Source organism: Chrysemys picta, chromosome 6 (assembly GCF_011386835.1).
Source record: "Chrysemys picta bellii isolate R12L10 chromosome 6, ASM1138683v2, whole genome shotgun sequence".
NCBI classification, from domain to species: domain Eukaryota; kingdom Metazoa; phylum Chordata; order Testudines; family Emydidae; genus Chrysemys; species Chrysemys picta.
The window spans coordinates 92,663,137-92,687,030 of NC_088796.1; the positions used below are offsets into that span (position 1 = coordinate 92,663,137).

The window sequence follows — 23,894 nt, forward strand, 5'->3', positions numbered from 1 at the left end:
CCCACCCAGTCTGTTCCAGCAAAGGCATTTCATTATGGCTTTGGCTCCAGCTCTTGAATGCAAGCTCACCTCGCGGTGTTCTGCTGCTCATTGAAAGGTCAGATTCTGCCTTTTGAGGAAGGGAGGGAGAGGATCCTTTCACAAGTTTATACAAGGTCATATACATTTTGCTGATTTTTATAACAAGCAGCGCTTACACTGTGCTTTTCATCACAGCACTTTATAAAGGAAGTCACAATCATTATCTCCATTTTACAAGTGGGGAAACTGAGGCACAGATAGGTGAAATGACTTGCCCGAGATCATCCAGCAATGGCAGAACTGGGACCAGAAATCCAGGTCTCCTGAGTCCCAGCCCAGCGCTCTATCCAGTAGGCAAAACTGTCTCCCCATTAAAAGTGTCCTCTTTCCATTTCAGATGGACTGTTGTAATCTCTTAACCAAATAATGAAGGGCCAGATTTTTTTCACTCTCGTGTTCAGTAGTACTTTATTCTATACACAGTCCCTCTGAGTACAATAGAGCTGCTGATGGCATAAAATACCGCTTGGTGGTAGAATGTGGCCCAAAGTTACTAACCCTCAGGTAAAACACAAAGGGCTAGATTGAAAGTTTGCTCTTAGCCCTGTGTAATGGGCAGCATGTAGATGCAGCTGTCTAGAAGGAACTCCAGAAAGGAATCATGAATCAGAGATACCCCTGAGTAAAAACTCCTCTGGAATGCCTGTTTTATGCAGGGTGGGGGAGTATGTTGCGTTGGCCCATTACCAGACATAGCTACTCCCTGCTCATGTCCAGACAACTCTGCTGGATGGAACCATGGCTCTGCCAACTCCTTGCCTGTCTCAGACATCTCCCCACCCCCTTGCCCTCAGGGACTGGGGTATCAGACACCGCAGTTCTTGATCTTCCCCCTCCCTTATGCCCAAACGCATGGGCCAGGAAAGCCATGTGCAGGGCTCAGGCACAACTGATCCATAAAGCAGCATTTATTAGATTGGCTAATAACAGACAAAATGGAGTAGGAAAGAGGACATGCAGATATTAAGGGCATGTCTACACTACAATCTTAAGTCAACCTTGGTTAGGTTGATTTACAGCCACCACAGTAATTACTGCACTGGCTGATGTCCGCACTACTCTCCTTCTATTGGTGGTCTGCATGCTCACCAGGAGTGCTTCCACCGACTGAAGAGGGGCAGTGTGGGGGGCTGAAAGCCAGGGCTCTCAGCTCTGTGCAGCTTCCTGCTGAGATCCCAGCTGCCCCCCAGGCTTCTTGCCTTCCTGCTCCCAACTGGGAGCAGGGGGGAGCCACCCAGGGTTTCTCGCCTCTGGCAGAGAGATCTGTGCCTGGAGTCCAGTCAGCTGCCGTGCTCCCGCGGGGGAACCAAGAGTCAGGGGGAGGAGGGCACGGTAGCTGGGCTCCGAGCTGGGAGCCTCGGTGCAGCCAGGCTCCTTGCCAGGAGCTGAGATCCCGGGGGGGACCAAGGGGGGGGGCAGGACTCCCAGCGGGGAGCCCAGGCAGCAGCCCAAGCTGGGAGCCTGTGTGTCAGCCTTGCAGCAGCCCGACTGGGGAGCTGGGCTTTCTTGTTAATTTTATAATACATGTGGTCCTAGTGGTTTCTAGGTCCCCCAGTAGTGAATGGGTTAAAAATATTTATTTTCCTGTAACAATTATCAACAAACCCTAGAAACTGTGCACCCATCTGGAGTCAATTCTTTAGCAGAAGTTTTAAATAGAAGCAAGCCAATAACAAACCACAACCTGTTCTGTAAAAAGCTCTGCAGTAAAGAAGGTACAAGGATATACTAGTTAGAGCTAGTCCAAAAATTTCTGATGGGACTTTTTCAGCTGGAAAATGCTGTTTTTGAAACTTTCTGCAGGAAAGTGTTGATTGTGATAAAACTTTGTTTGGAAAGGAAATGAAAAAGCATTTTGTTATGGTTGGAACAGAACACTGATTTTTCATTTTGAAAGGACTTTTGTTACCATTTCAAATTTGTATTTGATATTAATTTATAATATAGAGTACACTTGGAAACAAAATGTTTAGATTTTATAAAAACAGAACATTTTGATTGGCCTGAAATAAAAAAGATTTCAGAAGTTTTATTTAGCAGGAGATTTTGAAGGTTTGTGTTTTCCTTCCAATTTGGAACAAAAACAAAATTTTAAAATGACAGAATTTCCCATTAAATGGAAATTCTGAGTTTCCACCAGCTCTTATACTAGTATATTACTCATTTTACCATTCGAACAGATATTATGGGCCTGGTCTTCATTTCAGATTGGCTGTATGTAGCTGAATGGAAAATCAGGGCCACGGAGCCTTATTGGCATTACAGCTTTCAGTCTAAACGGGCTCAAACATGGAACTGTGTGGCAGTGATTCAAAACGAGGAATGCTAACTACAAGAGAGGCCAATGGTACTTAGAGAACTAGGGCCTGATCCAGTTCCCACGAAGTCACTGGGAGTCCACTGACCTTAAAGGAATTGAATTAAGCTCTTAGTTGAGGAGAAAGAAAACTGGATGGAATTCTCTCAACACATCTAGCTGCTTTACATGGCATACTTATTAACCTCAGAAGACACTCATCTGATCTAATTTAGAACCCTGCTTTCCCAGCTTCTGCTTTTCTAACAAGATGAGTACCATTTGTAATGCTCTGGATGTTGAGTATATTTTATTGTATTTCCAGCCAGAGAGGTATGAAGCTAACTAAATGTTTTGCATCTGATAGGTGAAAGCATCATCATCATCCATATTCATATCTTTTAGCTGGGGTGCTCAACTGGGATTTGCAGAGATCTCCTGTTTGCAAGCACTTGAATTCTGGCAAAGGATGAATCCTGCAGAGAACAAATAGAGGCTGGAGTGGGGACTGGGAAAGAAACAAAGCAGAGAGAACTCATTTTGCTAGTTTATACACAGCTTTCTGGAGAATGGATACAGCCACATTTGAGCCAACTACAGCAGTCAAAATTTAAAAAAAAAAAATTGTAAAAAATATTCCCTGTGAGCTTTATCACCAAAATGATTCCTTTTGTGGCATGTACAGCTCAAATTAGAAACCAAGGAAGTACATACATCGGAGAGGAAGGGTGGTCTTGTCACTAAAGCACAGGACTAGGACACAAGAATTTTGGATTCTGTTCCCAGCTCTGCTACAGACTTGCTGAGAGCCTTTAGCCAGGTCATTTAGGGCTTGATTGTGATTTGGACTAAATACACATGAATATGAATAAGAATCTCCTTCCTTATACCTTGAATCCAGGCATGCCCACTTCTCCCCCCCTGCTCCTAGTGCGGGAGTGAGAGAATCAAGGAAGGAGTGAAACTTTACCCTCACCCCATCTCCCCATGCCAGCCAGCTTGCTGGAGCCATAGACCAACAGAAAATTACATACCAAGAGGAAGCCGAGAGGGGATTGTGCCTCAGTGTTGTTGCATACTGCCTCGGAGAGCTAGAGTGCAACTTACACTCCTTTCCATGCTCAGGGCTGTGCCTAAAGACCTAGCCCTCAGTCAGGCCAAGCTCCCACAGAATGCAGTGGGATCTCTAATTGCTCAGGCATTCTGAGAATCCAGCCCTTTATTTAGGTGTCTAAATTTAGGACAAAAGTTAGAAACTTGGTGTGACGGTGTCCCAGTGGGGAGCCAGCCGAGGTCACTCAATTAGGGTGAACTGCAAAGAATAGGGCAGACAAACCCCAAAGATGGTGGATAATTCAATACTTAGATTTATCAAGTCAGCATAAAACAGCTTCTTTATTACCTCACTAGTTTTCCAAAAACCAACACAGTTGCCTCAAAGCAACCCGGCCTCAGGCCTCCACCCAGGTACTCAAGTTAAATATGATGAAGATTCCTGAATATTTTATTTCATCATATAAAAGAAAAGGTTCTACCAATCCCAAAGGATCAGACACACTACCTCCCAGGTTAATGAATGTTCCAGATCTTACCCAAATACATGCATACAGCCAATTCTTATTAACTAAACTAAAATTTATTAAAAAAAAAAGAAAAGAAAAGAAAGAGTATGGTTAAAAGATCAATATACATACAGACAGGAGTTCAATTCTTGAGGTTCAGATACATAGCAGAGATGGTGAGCTTTGTAGTTGCAAAGAGTTCTTTCAGAAATAGTTCATAGGTTACAGTCCAATGTCATTGCAAGGTGTTCCAGCTTAATCTCAGCCCTTATGGCTTATGCTTCCCTGGTATGAAGCCTCAAGCAGATCTGAGATGACAGAATCAGGACCCAACAATAGGTAAACAATCGGCTTTTGATGTAATCTTGTGTTTTCTAAACACCACCAGTAATTAGTTACACAAATTAACACAGGGCAATTTATCCATTAGGCAGTCAATTACAAACTTTAAAGAGACATATAGACAATGACGTTACTTCACCCAAGATTTATCTAAATGTTAATATTCCCTTTTAATCGCTGAATTAGTAGCTATAGTGACAGACAGGAACTGTTTACATGGGTAGCATTTAAGATTGAAGTAATACCAAGTGTGTGCAACAATATAGGTTGGCATTTCAAAGTTCTAACCTATTTAGCATGAATGGCCCTAATTACCATTAACATGACTTTAACGGTGGGCTTTGGGTCATTCAGCCTGCAAGCTGTTTAACCCTTTCTGGCCAGAAGTTATATTTTGTATAAGATTTGCTGCAATTATATAGCAGTGGTAGCCACAATGGTTTGCATGGTTATACTTAAATTAGACAACATCACACTTGGGTGGCTTAAACTACTGTGCCACAATTTCCCCATGTGTAAGAGGGAAATAATACTGTGGGGAACTGCAAGTTTTGGATTCATTTTTATGAACAATGTGTGGCTCAGATTTTCCCCTCTTACCTTCTATTGCTGCCCATTGAGTGCGAAGGGGTTAATTTCTTTCTTGGAACAGATCAAGCAATGCAGTGTCTTGGGGATGTCACCTAAGCATGGATGAAATTACAGGAACTAAATTCCCAGGGGAGGGAGGGAGGGAGTATGAGTGTGGAATTAATGCAAATCCCTAGACAGGTAAGCAAGTCTGCAGATGTACCACATCTGGGGTTCTGTTTTGACTGGGTTCAAGAGGCCAGCAAACAACAAAGTGAGAATTGTCTAAAGAACCCAGCCTGATACAGAGGAGGAGTCACTCCCACTTGATTCAAGAACTGAGCGAGCCTGTAAGCAGGAGGGGCAGACTCTGCTGAAAGGGTTTTTGGAGGACTTTGAAACATACCAGCATCTCTGTGCAGAAGGTGGATAAGATGGGCATGAATAGAAGTAGTTTTGTTTTCAAGATAAGTTCTCTGTAATGCGTTTGTTCAGAATAAATACTGTGCTTTATGAAGGCTGGCAGGTCACTGGTAAGCACTGTCATTGCTTCAGAGAGCTGCACAGCAGGTGCTGAACTAAACTCAGACTTACAAAGGTGATGACAGGCAGTGGCAAGAGAAATTGCAGCCTAAATACCCAGTGGGGAAGAGGAATATAGGTTCTTGCCCCACAAGGGATTACAGCTAGAAGCCTGAGATCTGAGTGGGGTCCATGAAAGCATCAGAGGTGCAGTTACCTGGGATCTGTGAAACACTACTTGAGCTAGCCTGTGATGTGTATACTCATATTTATCAAGTGTTGTGGGATCCTAAATCATGCCTAATTATTTTGATAGTATACTATGCTCCTAAACAAGTTAAGCACATCCACTGTCATTTAATCTCTTTCTGGGTGGGCTGAGGCAACTTTTCTTTAATGCAAATAGTTTACTGTTAAATGGCAATGTTTCTCGGACTCCTACTAGTGATATAGTCTAGCTGACCAAACCACTGAGCTTTATGTATTCAACTTGGCCTCCTATTATCCCCTCCTGTAGAAACCCTGCAGGAGGAGTAAGACTACTCAGGAAACTCCATGTATGGGGTTTCCACTGCATTATCCTCCCAAGGGAGAAGGGTGGGCAAATATGACTGGTGGCATGGTCCTCTAGCTACACATATGCCCAAGTTCTACTGGCAAGTTCTTTTCCATCCCTGCCTAATACTAAGGCACCTGCATGCAGACCCAGTCCTGCTGTGTCATGCCCTTTATTCCCCCAGTAGCATGTTTCCACTCTTCATATTGGCAGCATGTCTCCTTCCCTTCCAGTCCTTCTCCACTGGGGGAGGGGGGGACTAGCTGTGGCTCTGAAGTAACTGCTACCTTCAGAAATAGTTAAGGATTTTCTGCTCTGATCAACATTAACTTCCAGTGGGATTTCTGCTGCAAACAATGCAGATTTTCCAGAGGATAATGCTGGCACTCGCACACAGGGGCTTGGGGGAACAATTCTACCTTGGCTTCACTTTCACCTTCCAAATTTACCAGCATCATTTGACTAGTACCTATGCTTCCTCCCCTACCATTCCTCTCCATGAAGAGGATGACTTGGCCCAGTGTAGACAAAAGGGAATTGGAATGTAAGCTGACACCACAGATAATTACCTAGCATGCCAATTCTTTCATCATTTCAAGAAGGAAGAGAGAGGGATCAAGAGGACAATGAAAAATGTAACTTCTAGCTAGTATTTCAAATTTGATTTACAAGGGTCTGTCAATTGTGTGGAGAAAGTCAAATAGCTCCATTTTTCCAAGCACACATCATCATCTGCTCTTTGTTAGCCTTTTATCAAACTTTAACACAAGTTAACAATCCCACGAGTTCAGAGTGTGTCATTTTTGACAATACATCCCAGTCATCTGAGACCTAAACAACTTCCTGGGAATTCACAGCCTTTGTTAAGATGAAGAAAACATGAGTATCTGCATTGGCAGCAGGAGATGCTATTCAACATGAGGCCACTAAAACAATAAAAACAGTATGTGGCCAGAAGTTGCTGCTGGCACTAGATAGCCAGAGCAAGAAACTCTATACACTGTTCATGTGTTGCTATTGATTCTCCATTTTGGGGCTAGAGATTAGTGCACGTGACATATATTGTAATATCATCCACTGAGCTCCAGCCTTCGAAGCAAGTAACAGTTTGAATTAAGGACAGAATTCACCTGTGTCTTTGAATTTCTTTGCTTTTGATGACAGCCTTAAGGCCTGGTCTACACTGAGCCGGGGGGGGGGGGGCGAAGAGGGGAAATTGATCTAGGATACGCAACTTCAGCTACAAGAAGAGCGTAGTTGAAGTCAACGTATCTTAGATCGGCTTAGAATTACTTACTTCGCGTCCTCGCGGCACGGGATCGATGGCCGCGGCTCCCACGTCGACTTTGCTTCTGCCTCTCGCTGAGCTGGAGTTCAGCAATCGACGGGAGAGCGATTGGGGATCGATTTATCGCGTACCCTAAGGTTACTTAACCAATGGATTCATTTCCCTTCCCTTTGTTTGAAGTGAAGCAAACAAAGCACAACAAGTGCCCTCACTGGTTAGCTTGCTGCTGAACTGCCTCTCAGCCTTGGAGGGAGAAGGCTAACTGTGCAATCTTTACTGTGCACAGTAGAGCTGGTTGGACCAGGCCTTTTTTGTTTGGTCTAAATATGCTGTTTTGTCCAAGCCTAAACAATTCACAGATGCATCAGTATTGACAAAGTTTTCAGTGGGAAGGTTTCTGAGGCCTAGGGTTGACTCTCCAGTCACTGAGAGACCTGAATCAATAGCAACATTGCTTCCATCCTTTCCCTCTCACACTGATCTGCAGGGCAGTGTAGCAGCAGGACCATGGTCTCTCACCTTAACTTCACCTTTCTGAATTACTTGCTTCCTGCCAACCAATACCTGCTCAAAAGGGATTGCTTTCATTATCTGTCCTTAAGTACGCTGTAAAGGGGGGTGGAAATTCTCTGGCTCCCTTATTCTCCCTACACATGTGCATAGGTCCCAGCCTGGTTCACAACACAGCTGGGTCTCACTGGAAGGGTATGACGAGTTTTACCAATACTACGTTGACTTAAAATTTCAGAAAGGATCCCAATATTTGTTTTTTTAAATCCCGGATAATTTGCAGAGCAGAGCATAAACTTGCTAAGCATGGATTATTGATACACTTGTGTAAATAAAGTTCTTCCCTGTGCACATTTAAGTGGATTTTTAAACATCCCTTGTTCAATACTTTCCTTTGTAGTCTTTTTTAAAGAAATGTCATCAGAGCATGCATCTTGCATGTGAAATAAGAGCAGACCTGATCTGAGCTATACATTAATGATCTGCAAATTTTAATTTTAAAAGCTAAGGCTGTTTGAGCATTGCAAAACATCATCTAAATATAAGCACAAAAATGTATCTTTAGCACCAAACTATCTTCAGAAGACAGTTAAATTTTGGATTAAAAAAACAAAACAAAAAACCCACCACAGTTTCGTCCAAGCTGATCCAAATTTTCAGCTCAATCGTGTATGCTCTTGACATGTGGAATTACCAATGAAAATCCTGCAATGCAAGTGCGAGGCTTTTAGGATTGGTGCCTTAAACTCAGAGATCTAATTCTCCATTGTGTTAAACCAGTTTTATGCCAGTGGGGTTCCACTAGTCATACTAGCATAAAATTGGTGAAAAGACAGTATAGAATTGGGCCCAGAATCAAGCTGAAAATAGGAATTGAGGCAATAGGGCCATTAATGGGAGGACTCAGCATCTTGCAGGACTGGACCATGCCCATAGAACTGTCACTACTATTTAAGTACACTTAATTCTAGTCGTTTAATGGTTCACTGGACTATGCTATAAATGCTATTCATAAAACAATAGGAAAGGGGATGTCTGATTCATTGATCTCCTGTTGAGGCATTTTCTCAATGAAGTGTTCTAGAGTCAGCTTTAAGTGAAATGAATGCTAAGGACCAGACTGTCATTCACTTAGTTGGGTATATTAGCACCTTACTCTAGTCTAAAGATATGTCTACACGGCAGCTTGGGAGTTATAATTTTCAGTGTGTACAGACATACATGTGCTGCTAGCTTGGCTTGAGCGAATGCCTACAAATAGCAGCTTAGCCAAACGGCACAAGTGGCAGCTCAGTGCAGCTGCCTGAGTATATACCCATGGGGTCGGGCAAGATTGCTACCCATGCTGCTGCTGCTGCCACCACATTACTATTCAGGAGCGGCGCCAGGGTTTTTGCTGCCCTAGGCGGCAGCGCTTCTCCTCTGAGCATTCGGTGGCGGGGGGTCCTTCCGCTCCACGTCTTCAGGGCACTTCGGCGGCGGGTCCCAGAGCGAGTGAAGGACCCACCGCTGAATTTCCACCAAAGACCCAGAGCGGAAGGACCCCCCGCCGACCAATTTCCGCTGAGCGCAGCAAAATGCCGCCCCCCAAATCCTGCTGCCCTAGGCGACCGCCTAGGGTCGCCTAGTGGACGTGCCGGCCCTGTTACTATTTTTAGTGTGCTAGCTCGAGCATGTCTGTCTATTCACACTGTCTATTCTGTGCAGACCTACTCGAAGAGTAGTCCCATTTGTTTCACTGGTACTACTCAAGAAATTAGGTACTACACCTCTACCCCGATATAACGTGACCCAATATAACACGAATTTGGATAGAACACGGTAAAGCAGCGCTCTGGGGGGGGCACGGCTGCGCACTTCAGCGAATCAAAGCAAGTTCGATATAATGCGGTTTCACCTATAACAGGGTAAGATTTTTTGGCTCCCAAGGACAGCGTTATATTGGGGTAGAGGTGTATTCAATGTAGTGGATCAGAATCTGGCTTCAGGAATTCAGAAACAAATCAAAGCACTTTTACATCATCTAAAGTTCAGGGGTGGGGTGGGGAGAGGAAAGTATTTTATTAAAATGTGTGTTAAAGATGAATCACCAGGCAACACATTTTTGATTACCCTATTTCCCCAGAATGAGCAGAAGCATCCATTTCCATCGGCCCCTTCTGTGAACTGATCATTCGTTCTAGTCACGAATTGCCCCGTCAACAATCATGTTGCTGGCATTGCTCCTTGCTGTAGACTGCTGCAACATTAATATTTCATGGAGTAGTAATAAAGCAGAGCCAAACGCTGGCTTCTCTAGACAATTAGGAAAGTATTATATTAAACAGATCTGATGCTTAGAGGGAAGCTGATAAACACAGCTAATTCTCTCAGCAGCATTACACTGGGTGCGTGTGTAATGAATTTATTGCACAACTGCCTTTTTTATTTCTTCTATTTTTCCCTCCCTACCATGTGGGATGATTTTTTTTATATATAAAGTTCAGCAGTTTTATTCATACATTAAGGCACTCTTGTGTTCAAAACTGGCTGCTTGCCCATTTTTTCCTGACATTTTAGACTTGGAATATCTTAATCCAAAATCATTGCAGTAATTAATAGGAATAGGAGAATATAGAACAGGCTCTTTCCTGGAGGTTTCTCTTTGGGTTTCAAGTGCTAAATAAGGCTATATGAATAGAGGGCCAGATTGTTGCATGTTTGCAATGGGAAGGTGTGTGTGTGTGGAGAGGGGGCACAAAGGCTTCTCCCCACTTGTGCAACCCATGTCCTTGTACTCAGTGTCCTCAAATCTAAGATCAAACAGGAGGCAGTCTGACTTCAGATCATTCAACTTTAAATGTTCATGAAACTACGGAACCAATTTTCTCCAAATCTGACTTATTTTGTAAATCTCCAGCGAGGCATAATCAAGGCAAGACTGCAGACTGAAAGTACTGCACGGTCGTGTAGTATATTGAAGTCGGTGTAAGAAATGCTAGCTCGTGTGTGTTGTACATATTAACTGACAAATTATTGGTCATTTCGAATACTATAGGAGAGGCATAAGCACAGAGCCGTCCCTTGGGTAAAGCGAATCGGGATGACCGCTCCCTGCCCCACATTTTTGGGAGCCCCGCGGTCCAGTGATTGGCTGGTGCGGTCGGTCCTGGAAGTGACGGGTTGGTCCCAGAAGTGAGGGATTCGTCACTTCCGCCCCGGGCCCTGCACTCCCTAGGGATGGCCCTGCATAAGCACAAGGGAACTTTCAATCTTTACTCTGAGTACTCCTGAGTGCTTAGATTTTTCAACCTTAATGTTGCACATATAATAATCCCCTGCCACGGCCCTGCCCCCCAGAGTTAAATACAAATTTGTTGTTATGGAAAGGGAGAACCTTGTAAGCTAGTGCATGACCCCAGTGAACTTTCTCCAGCAGAGATGACTGAGTTGCTAACGTTTATACAGAGTGACAGTTTTCTATATTCAGCCCTCTGTAGTATTCTCCTGTGGTTTTACAGCCTAACATTAGTTATTCAAGCTCACTTTGCCTCTGGAATTATAGGCAGAATAGAGTAGCACTAGACATCTCATGTCATCTTAAAAATTGTAACTTTAAAACCTCATCAAAGGAGGATGAAAAGATGTATGGTAGATTGCTCAGATAGGAGTCTCAGTATGTCTAAGGCCAGTGGAAAATTGTGTACACAAATTAAGACATCTTTTGGGGCCTCAACTTTACACTTTGAGGGAATCTAAAACATCATCAACACCTTTCTAGCCAAGGCTACTAAAAGGTGGGAAAGAAATGGGGTATACCACATAGTTTGTGAGGCTTTGAAGGAACCCACATTTCCTACCAGGAAATGTGAGAAACCCTATTAAATCTCCAAAAGGTGAGGCATTGGGAGTGCGCCCTACTGCTCTGACACCACTGGCAATGAAGGACTGCTTTTAGGCCATTAACACTCCTCTCTCATGGCTGCCATGGGGAAGGAGGCTGAAAGTAACAGAGGGCAGAGATGGATAGAACTGGGAAAAGGACTGGGGAAAAACAAAGCAAGTGGCACATAAATAGGGATAAATGAACCCCAAGATTTGCTACTTTTCCCCAGGTAAAGAAATTTTCTCGGTGGCTATTACAGAAGTCAGCTTCACTACACACATCAATGCACAATCAATGTACAGTCAGTGAACAGTGAGATTAGTTCACGAATTCTGTGAAAACAGTCCTAGGGAAAGCGTTAGACAAACTTTAGCCTTAGGAAAAGTATAATTATAAATGTGAATAAATGAAAGCATTAAAATGCAAATATTATTAAGATGAAAGGTTAGATCAATCACTTCTCCCCCACCACCCTCTTTTGGCTACTTTGATGTTCAGGCAGGAGTGCTAATAGGGCAGCTGGGGATTTTCCTTGCATTTACTTCAACAGAACTATGCTGATTTACAGCACTTGAGGATCTGGTCCCTTAGCATTGTTATGGACAATTCAATGAAAACTTCTGCTCATGGCAATCAAAAATGTAAACAAGATGTTTTAAGAAAGGGGAAGAGAGAGTAGTGATGGCATCTTTATGTAGAGATACCACAGTACTGCCAACTCTCATGGTTTTATTGTGAATCTGGCAATATTTGGCATTTGGTTTTGAAACCCCAGCTACTGAAAGAGAGAGATTGCATAAGAATCCCAGCTTTCATTTAAAAAAAAAAAAAAAAAAAGTGAACTTCTAGACCTCATGGTTGCAGAAAAGTCATGAAGTGAGTGCACCCTAAAGATTTAAAAAACAAAAAAACAAAAAACACACAGTAGGCAAATAAAAGAACCCAACATTTTAAAACAAAACAACCCCCCCACCAATTGCATGATTTTGGGGGCCTGACATTACTTTTGAATGCTTCAGGTTGGCAATGCTGACTGATGTTGTCTATCCTGTTGTGTGATGAGCAGAACTAGGGAAAGAGGGTCAGGCTTCAGGAGAGACGTGGCTACAGGGATGCAGGATGCAAGCTGGCCTAGGTTGCTACTAGATAAGAGTGGGCCTCTCAGAACATCTGAGTGGCTTCTACGCATGTTCAATAAAGATCTCTTTCCTACAGCTCTCTGCCTGCTGCATCGCTTATTACTAATAACGCAAACCCCTCTCCCTGCAGAGTTTGAAGGGAAAGTCTGAGGCAATTATTTTTTTTCTGGATTTATTGTTTGAGGGATTTTTGATTAGTTGGTTTGGTTTTGGGCGGGGGGGGGGGGGGGTAAGGGGAAGAGCGGGAGAAATGGTACTTGTTTCTAGACATTTTACTTGTTTCTAATGGCCTTCTGTTGGGACCTCTTGCTTCCCATGCACTCCAGGCTGGATTTAGGCACTGAGATAATGGTAATTAACAGTGTGCAGTACTAGTTTTTGTGGTTCCTTGTGAGCAGCTTAAAGCTATTTTATGTGTATTTTTGTATTATTGTTTCACTGCCAATAAAGCCATTTATTAAAATTCAAAAACAAACAGGAAGGGGGAAGATGGTATGCCCTCCCTTTGAATACTGTAGTCAGTCTTAGCATCACCCTATTTCAAAAAAGGATAACAGCAGAAAAGGAAAGGTCCAGAGAAGAGCAATGAAAATAGAGTCCCAGAAAGACTTGTGTGAGCAGAGATTAAAAAGATTAGGATTAGTTAGTTTAGCGAGGAAAAAAACGAGAGGTGACAAAATAGAGAATATAAATTAATGAATGGTTTTGAGAAGGTCAGCAGGATGCACCTACTTAATCCTCTCAAAGTGGACCCAGGGTCAACCAATGAAATTAAAAGGCAACAAGTTAAAAAGTGATAAAAGGGTTTATAAAAAATGCATAATTAACCTCTAGAACTCACTACCACAAGGTATCATTGAGTTTAGTAGAATTCAAGGTGGTTTTGGAATATGTATGAATAAGTGAGAACATCCACAGTTACACTAGCTAAGATAAAAATGTACACACTCATAGTTCAGAGTATAAGATAGCCACTACCTGCCTGGAGTTGGGAAGAAACTTCCCCAAGAAGATTGTGATTGCATAATTGTTTATTATAGGGACTTCCTCTCAAGCATCTAGTACTGACCACAGTAAGGAGTTGGAACTCCATAAGCTATTGATAGTGGGTCAGACCACAACCCCTATGTTACTAGGTTCCTAAAATTTAAATAGCATTTGAAGTGTCTTTTTAAGTTATTAATTTACATTTTCTATATTGGCTTCACCTTTGTCTCCTTACACTGTACTAGCTGTTGCAGGTCAATGCTTTGTCCTGGGAGAAAGAAGGGCAGATAGAGAAGAACAAAGCATCAGACCTTCCAGAGTCAGGTACTGTCTCTTTAATTCTGATAAAGTGGAGTCCCCCAAGGATGAGTCCAAGAGGGCCCTAAATGGCAAAATGCTTCTGGCTTATAGATCAGTTAAGTGGCAAAGATGGAAAGTATGAAAAGAAGAAGATTGCTGTGGAGGTGGAAACAATAAGACCATTATGGCCTTTCAGAAATACAAACAGAAAGTACGTAGGCACGAGTGGAACCATGAACAACATAATTTGTTTATATAAAGTGTCCTTCATCCTCTTCAGCACTACATGAACCTCCAGATGCAGCAAATCCTGGAATCTCTCTCTCTCTCTCTCACACACACACACACACACACACAAATACTGGGCAGCGGCGGCTCCAGGCACCAGCTTTCCAAGTGCGTGCTTGGGGCGGCAAGCCGTAGGGGGCGCCCTGCTGGTCCCTGCGAGGGCGGCAGTCAGGCAGCCTTTGGCAGCATGCCTGCGGGAGTCCACCAGTCCTGCGGATTTGGCGGCAATTTGGCGGTGAGTATGCCGAAGCCGCGGAATCGGGGACCTCCCGCAGGCATGCCGCGGAATCGGGGACCTCCCGCAGGCATGCCGCGGAATCGGGGACCTCCCGCAGGCATGCCGCGGAATCGGGGACCTCCCGCAGGCATGCCGCGGAATCGGGGACCTCCCGCAGGCATGCCGCGGAATCGGGGACCTCCCGCAGGCATGCCACCGAAGGCAGCCTGCCTGCCGTGCTTGGGGCAGCAAAAAAAAAAAAAAAAAAAAAAAAAAAGCTAGAGCCGCCCCTGATACTGGGTAAAGGTCAAGGTGGACACATTTTTTGTTCTGTTATAGAAGATCAGTACATATTTAAAAGCCTTGGAAGCCAAGATGTATCAGCTGGCTATGGAAGTCCAAGATAGAATCTGGCCCATTAACTCTGTTTTGTGCCACATGGCTTTACTGAGTAGTGGAATATTCTTCTTAGTAGAGGGAATCCTTGGTTGGTATCCAGCAGCCAGACCAATCTCCTATAACTCCCTTCTTCTGATTCCTGGCATAAGGTTCATGGCTAGAGAGAAGGTGACATGGCCAGGGCTCCTCTTCACCTGGCTGATCCCAGGCTGCCTTTTGTGGGCCAGTGTAAGTCAGTATCTTGTATTGAAGACTGGACCGGGGACCAGGCCATTGCCCGCTGGGCTCAGAATCAGAAAACCACGAGAGAGTCCCTATCTTTGTCCCCATCTCTTCCAGACTTGTACTATAAACAACTAATGATCTGGAAGATCTGAGCCACAAGCTTGAACTGAGTTCATTGAGCAAAAATGTGAACAGTACACATGAAGTATAGGCCCAAGCTATGAGACAAATCAGGTACAATAATAAATTGTACCTGACTGTAAATTGTACCAATTAGGAAAAGAATGTTTACATAATGATAATGAGTTATTAGAGAAACAAGCCTTGAAGCATTCTCATTCTTCTAGCTATAGGTCTATACTGTGCAAACTTTATGGTGTCTGGGTACCATTGTTCCTGATGTAGAAAGGGACCCCTGATCTTTCTGAGCAATAGCTCACAGAAAACTTGAATTCAGACTCCCACTCATTGTAAGTTAATTCTGTCAGCTCTATGAGTTGTAAAAGCTCAAACATTAGAAGAAAGAACAATGATTTTAAAACTGGCTGAAACTGGGGGGGAAGGAGGGGAATTTTAAACGGCTGCCCTACAGTCCTGGGATTAAAAAGGCCAAAAAGCCTTATCTTCCCCTATTTGGGGTCAGCAGCTCATATCAAGAGGAAAGAGTTCCAGTCCATTTAAAAATAAGAAAGAAAAAGCATTCAAGGACCCGAATCACAGATGTAGTACTTCTGTATCTGGCTAAGCTTCACATAAGATATAATGCAAAATAGTTAGGGCCTGATTCTCCTCACATCCCCACTTTATATCCCATTGACTTCCTTAGAGTTACTCCTGATATACATCATTATAAACCAGAGGAGAATTAAGATTTTTAGTCTTTTGGGCTTATGAAATCAACTGAAGTGTTGCTGGGTAAAACTGTAGTAAAGAAACAATGCAGAAGAAAGGCTGAACCCATAATTATGAATGTTAATTCATAAGCTATATTTAACTTGTTTAACTTTCATTAATTAGGAGTTGGGGAAATTACACTTTTGTTGTGGAAGGACACAAGGCAGTTAGATCATAGTATTTTCTCCTCCCCCTCCATTGCATATGCAATTTGATTTGGTCTGAACAACATGTGTTACTGACACAGGAGGCAGAAATTAAGAAATGAGAATGTTTTCAGAGAAGATTTCTAGCAGGAGACTATCTTGGCATCGTGCCAGCCTTCCCCCATAAGTAGCAGGCTAACTGTGGAAAGGCATATATTCCACACAGTAACACTGACAGAGCTAGCAACTGGCTTGAGGCTTTTGATTTTTTTTTTTAAATGTGTAACATTTACAGACTTATAAAACTCATACTCCATTTTACCCAGCCCCACACCTCAAAATCCTACCCCAGTTTTTACTCTGAAAAGAGAGAAGAGCCAGAGGCTGCATAAAGTGCATTGGGGCCCTTCTATTGCTAATTGATTTTCCTGGGAGGAGATCAGATACTAGGACGAGGGCTTTGTACTGTGGTCCATAAGAAAGAGAATCTTGACAGGGTACTGGTACATATGGATTTCCGGTCTGTATCTGATCTGTGGTAAACAGGGTAAAGAGTTAATGAGGGTATTGGTGAAATACAGCTGGGTCTCCAGTCTGTAGTGGGATAATGGTTAGAAGAAGGATGTTTTTCTGGCTTACGCGTACAGATTAAGATGCATAATGTGGTCTCTTACTTTTAGGGAAAAGCTGGCCTGGTAGAGGTTCAGTTCTTTAGCCTATAACTGGTGGGTTGTTGGTAGTTTTCAGGGCAGTACAGCATATGAAGATTTGGTAGGGATACTGGGGAGCTGAGGTTAATACTGGAAAGTAAGCTAGGGATCAACATGGGGGGGGGGGGCTGCTATAGGTGAAGGGTGGGCCGAAATAAGCTCTGTGTTAGTATCTCAATAGCTAATTTCCTGACTACAAAGTGTATTTTTTTTAAATTATCTATTTAGCTGCAACTGCCTTAAAGCTTTTCTTTGGGAAATTTCTAGGTTGTTGTTCTTCCTCCTCCTCCCTCAGAAAAACAACTGTGCTCAAGAATAGGCCCTGGGAAGGATCAGCTGGTTAGGCTCTAACTATTTATTTGTCAGGTTCAGACTATGTCAGTTGTTATTGTGAATGGAAAGCTGGCCAGTAACTTATCATACTAGAGCTGTTGTTAGATTCTGGGAAGTGGTAAAATAGATTTTTGACCAGCGTGAGGGGACTTCAATCCAGATAGATTTGTTGGTTTTGACTGCAGTTACTTCCCCCAACTCTCCCTCATTCACACAACTTCCTCTTCCTGCTTTTTGGGGGTGGGAGGCAAGTTTTCTTGTGGGGTACAGAATTTATGGAAGAAGAGTTACTAGACCTCCAAGAGATCTGAAGTTGCAGTCATGTAACCAGTACTGGTCATCTTACAATTCAGTCACCTTGGGAAGACACATGGGTAGGTTTGCACTGGGCCATTGGAAATCAGGCATTTACATCTCAGTGGAGCAGAGAGCCTATTTTGTTTCTTACAGAGGACGTACATAGACACCTCGTCTCTGCTCAATTCCCCAGACACAACGTATGCAGTATGACATCTCAGCACTCAGTTACTGCTCCCTGCTGCTAAGTGTCAGTGATGAGGGCTAGCAGGCACGAGAGCAGGCATCTGCGGCCCACTCACCACTTCCACGTCTTCTGCATTGGACTCATCTCACACCCCACTCAGCTATCCACAAGTCTCCCTGTACCATCACAATTTATAGGCCACAGTCACCGTTGCCTAGTGAGGAGCAAGAATCATTCCCCAGGCCAGAAGAAGGAATAAAGAACACTATGGCTCTGATGACTCTCTTCCTAAAAAAAAGACGACGACGCCTGGAACCTCTTATGGGAAAGCAGCTCCTTCCAGTGCCCTGCCTTAGCAGCTACCAAATCCTCTCTTCATTCCATGGCTGGCAGAGGAGTGACATGTGTGGGTGACTATGAGGGCATGAATGAGAGAGTGGCTGTTGGGTAGATCTCAGACAGTGAAATAGATATGGAGTAGAAAAAGAAGTAGTCAGAATAAAGTGGAGAAGTTAGGAGAAATTGTTGCAATGAGCAGATGCCAGGAGAGGGACTGAGCAGAAGGGAAAGATTAAAAAAATTATAAAAAAGAGAGAGAGAAATGCAGGCGAGGTTGTGGCAGATGAAAACAGTGAGCAAACAGACCCTGGAGGTTAGAATGGAAGAAAAAGTGACGGGAAGGAAGAGAAAGGCAGAAGAACAAAAGCAAGGCATAGTAAGTTGTATTTAAAAATATTTCATAGGAAAATGAACGTCCTCCACTCCCCAACATTACATTTAAATTGATGTGATGTTGGATTATACGAAATGCATTCTGCCATTCCCCCCTAGTGGATGCTTTGGACCAAAATATCTACACCATCAGATTAGAGGGGAATTTAAATAAAGGGGTATATAATTTGGGGGAGCATAGGAGACTTGATAAGCACCATCAGTATAGCAGGTGACGTTTGTAGCTTTGGTGAGCCCTGTATTTCCCCCACATGGTGTTCACAACAGTTGCTGGCAGAATTTGTAACTTCTACAAAGCCTCAAATGCTGTTTTCATCAGGAGAGCAGTGGAAATTGTCAACTCCACCTGCCTAGCAGGTAATATTACAATCCCCATTGAGGACTTGATGGAGGCCCATCATTAGGGAAAACTGATGTTGAGTAGCTATAAAGTTTGGAAACCAAGGTTTGTGATGAAATAGGCATTTCTTTATACGTTGATCACAATAATGTGTTTAATATGTGAGCAGGGTGAGCTTCTTCTTCTTTGTTTCTAGGTGCTTGGGATTTGTAAATGAAGTACAGTCATCACTTACCAAAATTAACTGGGCTTTTACATGAAGTTGTGTGTTTTTAGACAGAAGGCCAGAGTTTCAAGCACTTGGCTTCCACAATGGGGTGGGGGGGAGGAAGGGGAGGGGAAGAGAGAGAAGAAGAGAGAGAAAAACAACAACAAAACCCGCAGCCACCAACATGCTCTTTTGAAAACCTGGCCCCATGTTGACTATTCTACTCCATTTCCCCCTCCAAATGGACATTGCTCTACAGATATTATGTTACACATATATTAAGCTACAGTATGTAGACAAAGATTTTTCCCCAATGAAAGTAAATTTGGGGAAAATCCTCAGAATAAAAACAAAACAAAATCTCCTGGCTAGTCCAATTAACTTCATATTTTTGGCAAAAAGGCCTTTGGCCTGAACCTAAAGGGGAGATATTTAAGGACAAAAGGTACTTTTGTGGGAAAATTAAAAAGGGGTCTGAACTGGACTCCGAACGGAAATGTTCTCTAACTTCAACTACGCAGCCACTGAGAAATAAGCATTCGCATGTTCCATCCATAAAGCTCCAAGGTGGGAATTTTCCTATTTTATAGTTGGGGAACCAAGGCACAGAGAGAGTAATGTGACTTTCCCCAAGGACACATAAGGCACAGGCAGAGCAAAGAATACCCCCGCACAAGAGCTATTGGCAGATGCTGCCTTCTGCAACAGTCTAACATTAGACAATGAACATCTCTAGTTAGCACAAGTTGTGGAACTTTGCACTTCTGAAAAAGACTTCAGAGACTTAACTCTTCAGCTCTGCTTTTATTTCTGCACAATAAATCTTAGCTATCAGTCTGAGCTAGTAGTGGCTCCTTATCCCATTAATAATCTCCTTGGCTATCTAGATCAAGAATTTTTTTTAAAAGTTTTATTATGTGAATAACCTATACAATCTCTTATGCTGTAGTAATTAAGCCATTTCCTTCTGTACAGATGTTAATTAAACTGATGAGTTGATGGCTTGACAGGCTGAAAGTTGTAGTAGTGCATACTGTATTTGACCCAGTAACTCACTGCAAAGTGTTACTGGCCGTGCTTAAGAGAGTGGAAGTGACCTGGGAAACATCTATCTTTGATACATTTCCCCCCTTGGGTATTGATCGGAACTAAAATTAGCAAGAGCCTCAGAGTCATGCCATTGGTGACTGAGCTGAACATTGTGAACACAGAGATACCAGTACTATCATTGGCTGAGAGGCAGCCTATCTGGGAACAATCTTCTCAGCAAGGACAAAAAGAAGAACAGGAGGACTTGTGGCACCTTAGAGACTAACAAATTTATTAGAGCATAAGCTTTCGTGGACTATAGCCCACTTCTTCGGATGCATATAGAATGGAACATATATTGAGGAGATATATATTGTGCTGGGCTAGCTTGATTATCACTTCAAAAGTTTTTTTCTCTTAATTAATTGGCCTCTCAGAGGTGGTAAGACAACTCCCACCTGTTTATGCTCTCTGTATGTGTGTATATATATCTCCTCAATATATGTTCCATTCTATATGCATCCGAAGAAGTGGGCTATAGTCCACGAAAGCTTATGCTCTAATAAATTTGTTAGTCTCTAAGGTGCCACAAGTCCTCCTGTTCTTCTTTTTGCGGATACAGACTAACACGGCTGCTACTCTGAAACCTTTCAGCAAGGACAGCCACTTTGAGATGGTGATTGCACTGCAATATACACTGCTTGTTTTAAGGTATATTACAGTCCTCAGAGCCTCAGTGTAACAAATGTCTCCTGAACTAATGAGGGAATTAAGGCGTTGGCCATATCCTAAGGGAGTGAATTTCTTCTAATATGAAGCATATTTTGTAAATTGTAGGATGCAAGTTTACATAATCTTACATACATTTGCCTAAATCCAGGCACAAGCCATTAGAAGCAGGTGCCTTCCCACCTTATGTTGATACTAGAACAAAATTTACTGGTGCTAAATAAAATAATACTATTTGCAATAGTGTTCCTATTTTACATTGGCAAATCCTTAGAAGGTGAGGAACAAGTCTTTTCATGACAACAAATACAAGGAGGTGGGGAAATATAGTGTTTCTCCTGACACTTTTCCAACAGTAGTGTAGAGGTTACTATGATTTCAGTGAGGCTCTGCATGGACATAGAGGTTTGCCTGTGCATACCTGCTGGCAGAAGCAGCTTTAATGATCACTTAACCTCAGAAATTTCAACGTCATGCCTTTAAAATATTCCCCCCCACACACACAGAGCTACATAGTGATACTGTTTAGAAGAAGCAGTAACAGCAGATAAAGTATCATGGAATAAACAGAGTCCAAATAATTTTTTTTTTCTGCTGAAGAGTTTGTCTTCTCATCTCAAGGGGAAAAAAAATCTTTTTTAAAATGGAAGAAAAAAGTTATATTTTCACTTATGTTAACAAATACTCTATCCTCACTCATACCCTTTTTCCTCTATGCCTGCCTTAGACCGAGTTCCTTGGAGTAGAGATTGTGACTTCCTTTCTGTTTGCGTGGTGCCCAGGGAAATAGAAGATGAGAGAAGAAGCAACTCTAGGCCCAATCCAAAGCCCACTGAAATCAAAGACAAAGTGATACCTCCACACTTTGATTGGCTTTGGATTAGGCCCTCTGCCTTCAGATGAAAATTTCTTGGTCTCAGCTCACAACAACCATCACTAGGGAAAGCAACAGATTACAGGCAGAAAGATCGCAAAAGCCATAATCTACTTGGCAGAACTGTAGACTGTAAATCTATGGCTGGTGTGGTTGGTTGCTTTCTGAAAGCATTTCAGGCTTTTCACATTATACCCTTATCAGAGAAGCAGTGACTGAATCTCAGCTGCTTGCACTGATGAGGACTGAAAGATCATCTGGGGCAGGGGGAGGGGGTCCCTCTCTCTGCTGAGATCAGTAGTAAAAAGATTTTCAGAGAATAACCTTGGAGTTTGTCTCTTGAAACCATGGCAACTAGCATTTCTTCCTGTAAAATAATTTCTTGTCTCACAGTCAGCCATTACATGTCTCCTTCAAACTCTGAAGTTGATTCTCTTTAACAAAAAGCAAAATCTGCTATAGAAAGTAAATCTTCCATTGGTTATTCTTAATGCTAAAGCCTGAATTAATCAATTGAACAACATTACTTGCTAACAACTAAATAATAAGCCACAGACCAGCCTTTGCACTATGGTCCCTCTTTTTTCCTAGATTACCATGATTAAGCCTGAAATAAATGCAGACATTCTTGGTGAATGACTGTTTGTCTTTTTAATTAGAATCTGACTGTGGATGGGAAACAGCATTCAAAGGTTACACTGGATGCTTTTGTTGTCTAGTTTGAGAATCATGAACACTTATTTCCCTTTTCTTGAAGGCATATGAAGGGGACAAAGGTTATCTGTTCTTCAGTTAGTCAACCAGTGTAATTCGCAATAGCTTCCCAAACTAATGGCCATATTGTGCCCTCAACCTATGTGAATAACTCCCATCAGCATCAACATAGCAGTTGTGCACGGAAAGAAGTACCTTGTATGGCCCTAAAAGTTTAAAATTTAGTCTGTAGCAAAGAATTGATAAAGACTGGTATAGTCTAAGCAAGGGACCTGATCTTCTTCTGTGCTGTGTAAGTGAGGTTTTTTACCCACGAAAGCTTATGCCCAAATAAATGTTAGTCTTTTTGTTTTTATAGCACAGAAGGCCAATCTCCTTTCTTGTTCCGGTGTACTGCTCCTTTAAATGTAAGGAGTCTCCATGCCTGCTGCAGAGCAACCTTTGAGGCATCTGCCATTTTGTGTTTCATGTCACATGCAGAAAGTTACAAAGGAAATCACTGTGCTCTCTCATGAAGGTTTAATGTTTTTTATTTCCTTAATCTGAAATAAAAAGTTGTCTAGAGTGAAAAATTACATATTTTGCACTGTTAGATAAAGACCCTTCCCCCCAGCCGCAGTTTCAAACACCTCACATGCACCCAATCACAGTTTCAAACGTGCCACCCTGGCCCTTTTGACTCTCATCTAAAACGTGTCTCCTAACCAGAGCAGCCTGTCTTTAATCCCACTCCTCCATGCCATATGACTCTGCCCCTCACCTACCTCCCCACCCAGTTCACTCTTTGGTTGGTCTGCCCATTTAACACATCCTAGTGGATGTTAGCTGAGTGGCCCTGGTCATCATCTTTCAATCTTCCATCTCCTCCTCCCCATGTATGAAGGCTTAACAAGTTCTGTTTTGAGTCTTTCTCCACAACATTTTGAAAATCCAACCCTTTCCCCAACTGCTAAGATATCTGTCCATGGTGATCTACCAGTTTGGTTACTGCAGCCTCCTCCTCTTTGGCCTTCCCAATATTCCCCTTCTCACTTCCCTATAATCCAGCCAAAGCTCAGGTGCTAAAAACTATCTTCCTCACCCAGCTACCAGATGACACCACTTTTCCTTCACTCGTTTCCTTTGCCAACCATCTCTTCTTTCAAAATGGTAGGGCCTTGAAGGTAATCTCATTTCTTATTGTGTCCTCCTTTGCCCCTCAAGTCAGTTTGCCAGCACTGTCACCCTTTTCATTTCCTTTTTTCTTCTGCTGTCTTTTTATGCTGCCTTCCAAGCATAGTCTGACATGTCATTTCCAACACACCAGAACCCCACCTGTTATCATCCAAATCCCTTATGAAGAATCTCTCTAGCCAAAAAGCCCATAAACACTCAGGTCAGTCAAATATCTTTTCCTCCCCAATGTTACCTAGCGGAAGAGTGAGTGAGTGTGTGTGTGTGCGCGCGCGCAGGAGCTGAGGGGGTTGGGAGCGAAATACACTAGCTTAACAACTTTTTCCGGGTCTCCCCAGTACATGTTGCCTTATCGGTGTCTATCTTTTAGATTGCAAGCTC

General features: G+C 42.8%; 1 long non-coding RNA gene across 1 annotated transcript in view; it reads right to left on the reverse strand.

Annotated features, from left to right (window-relative positions):
* Positions 1 to 1,542: 1,542 nt before the first annotated feature.
* Positions 1,543 to 23,894, reverse strand: part of LOC135972221 (uncharacterized) — a 38,701-nt gene continuing 16,349 nt past the window's right edge. Inside the window, exons 2-4 of the long non-coding RNA XR_010588627.1 lie at positions 4,882 to 4,964; positions 4,072 to 4,247; positions 1,543 to 2,853 (exon numbers count right to left, since the gene is read on the reverse strand). This is a non-coding gene — a long non-coding RNA (uncharacterized LOC135972221). The remainder of the gene's footprint in view (positions 2,854 to 4,071; positions 4,248 to 4,881; positions 4,965 to 23,894) is intronic.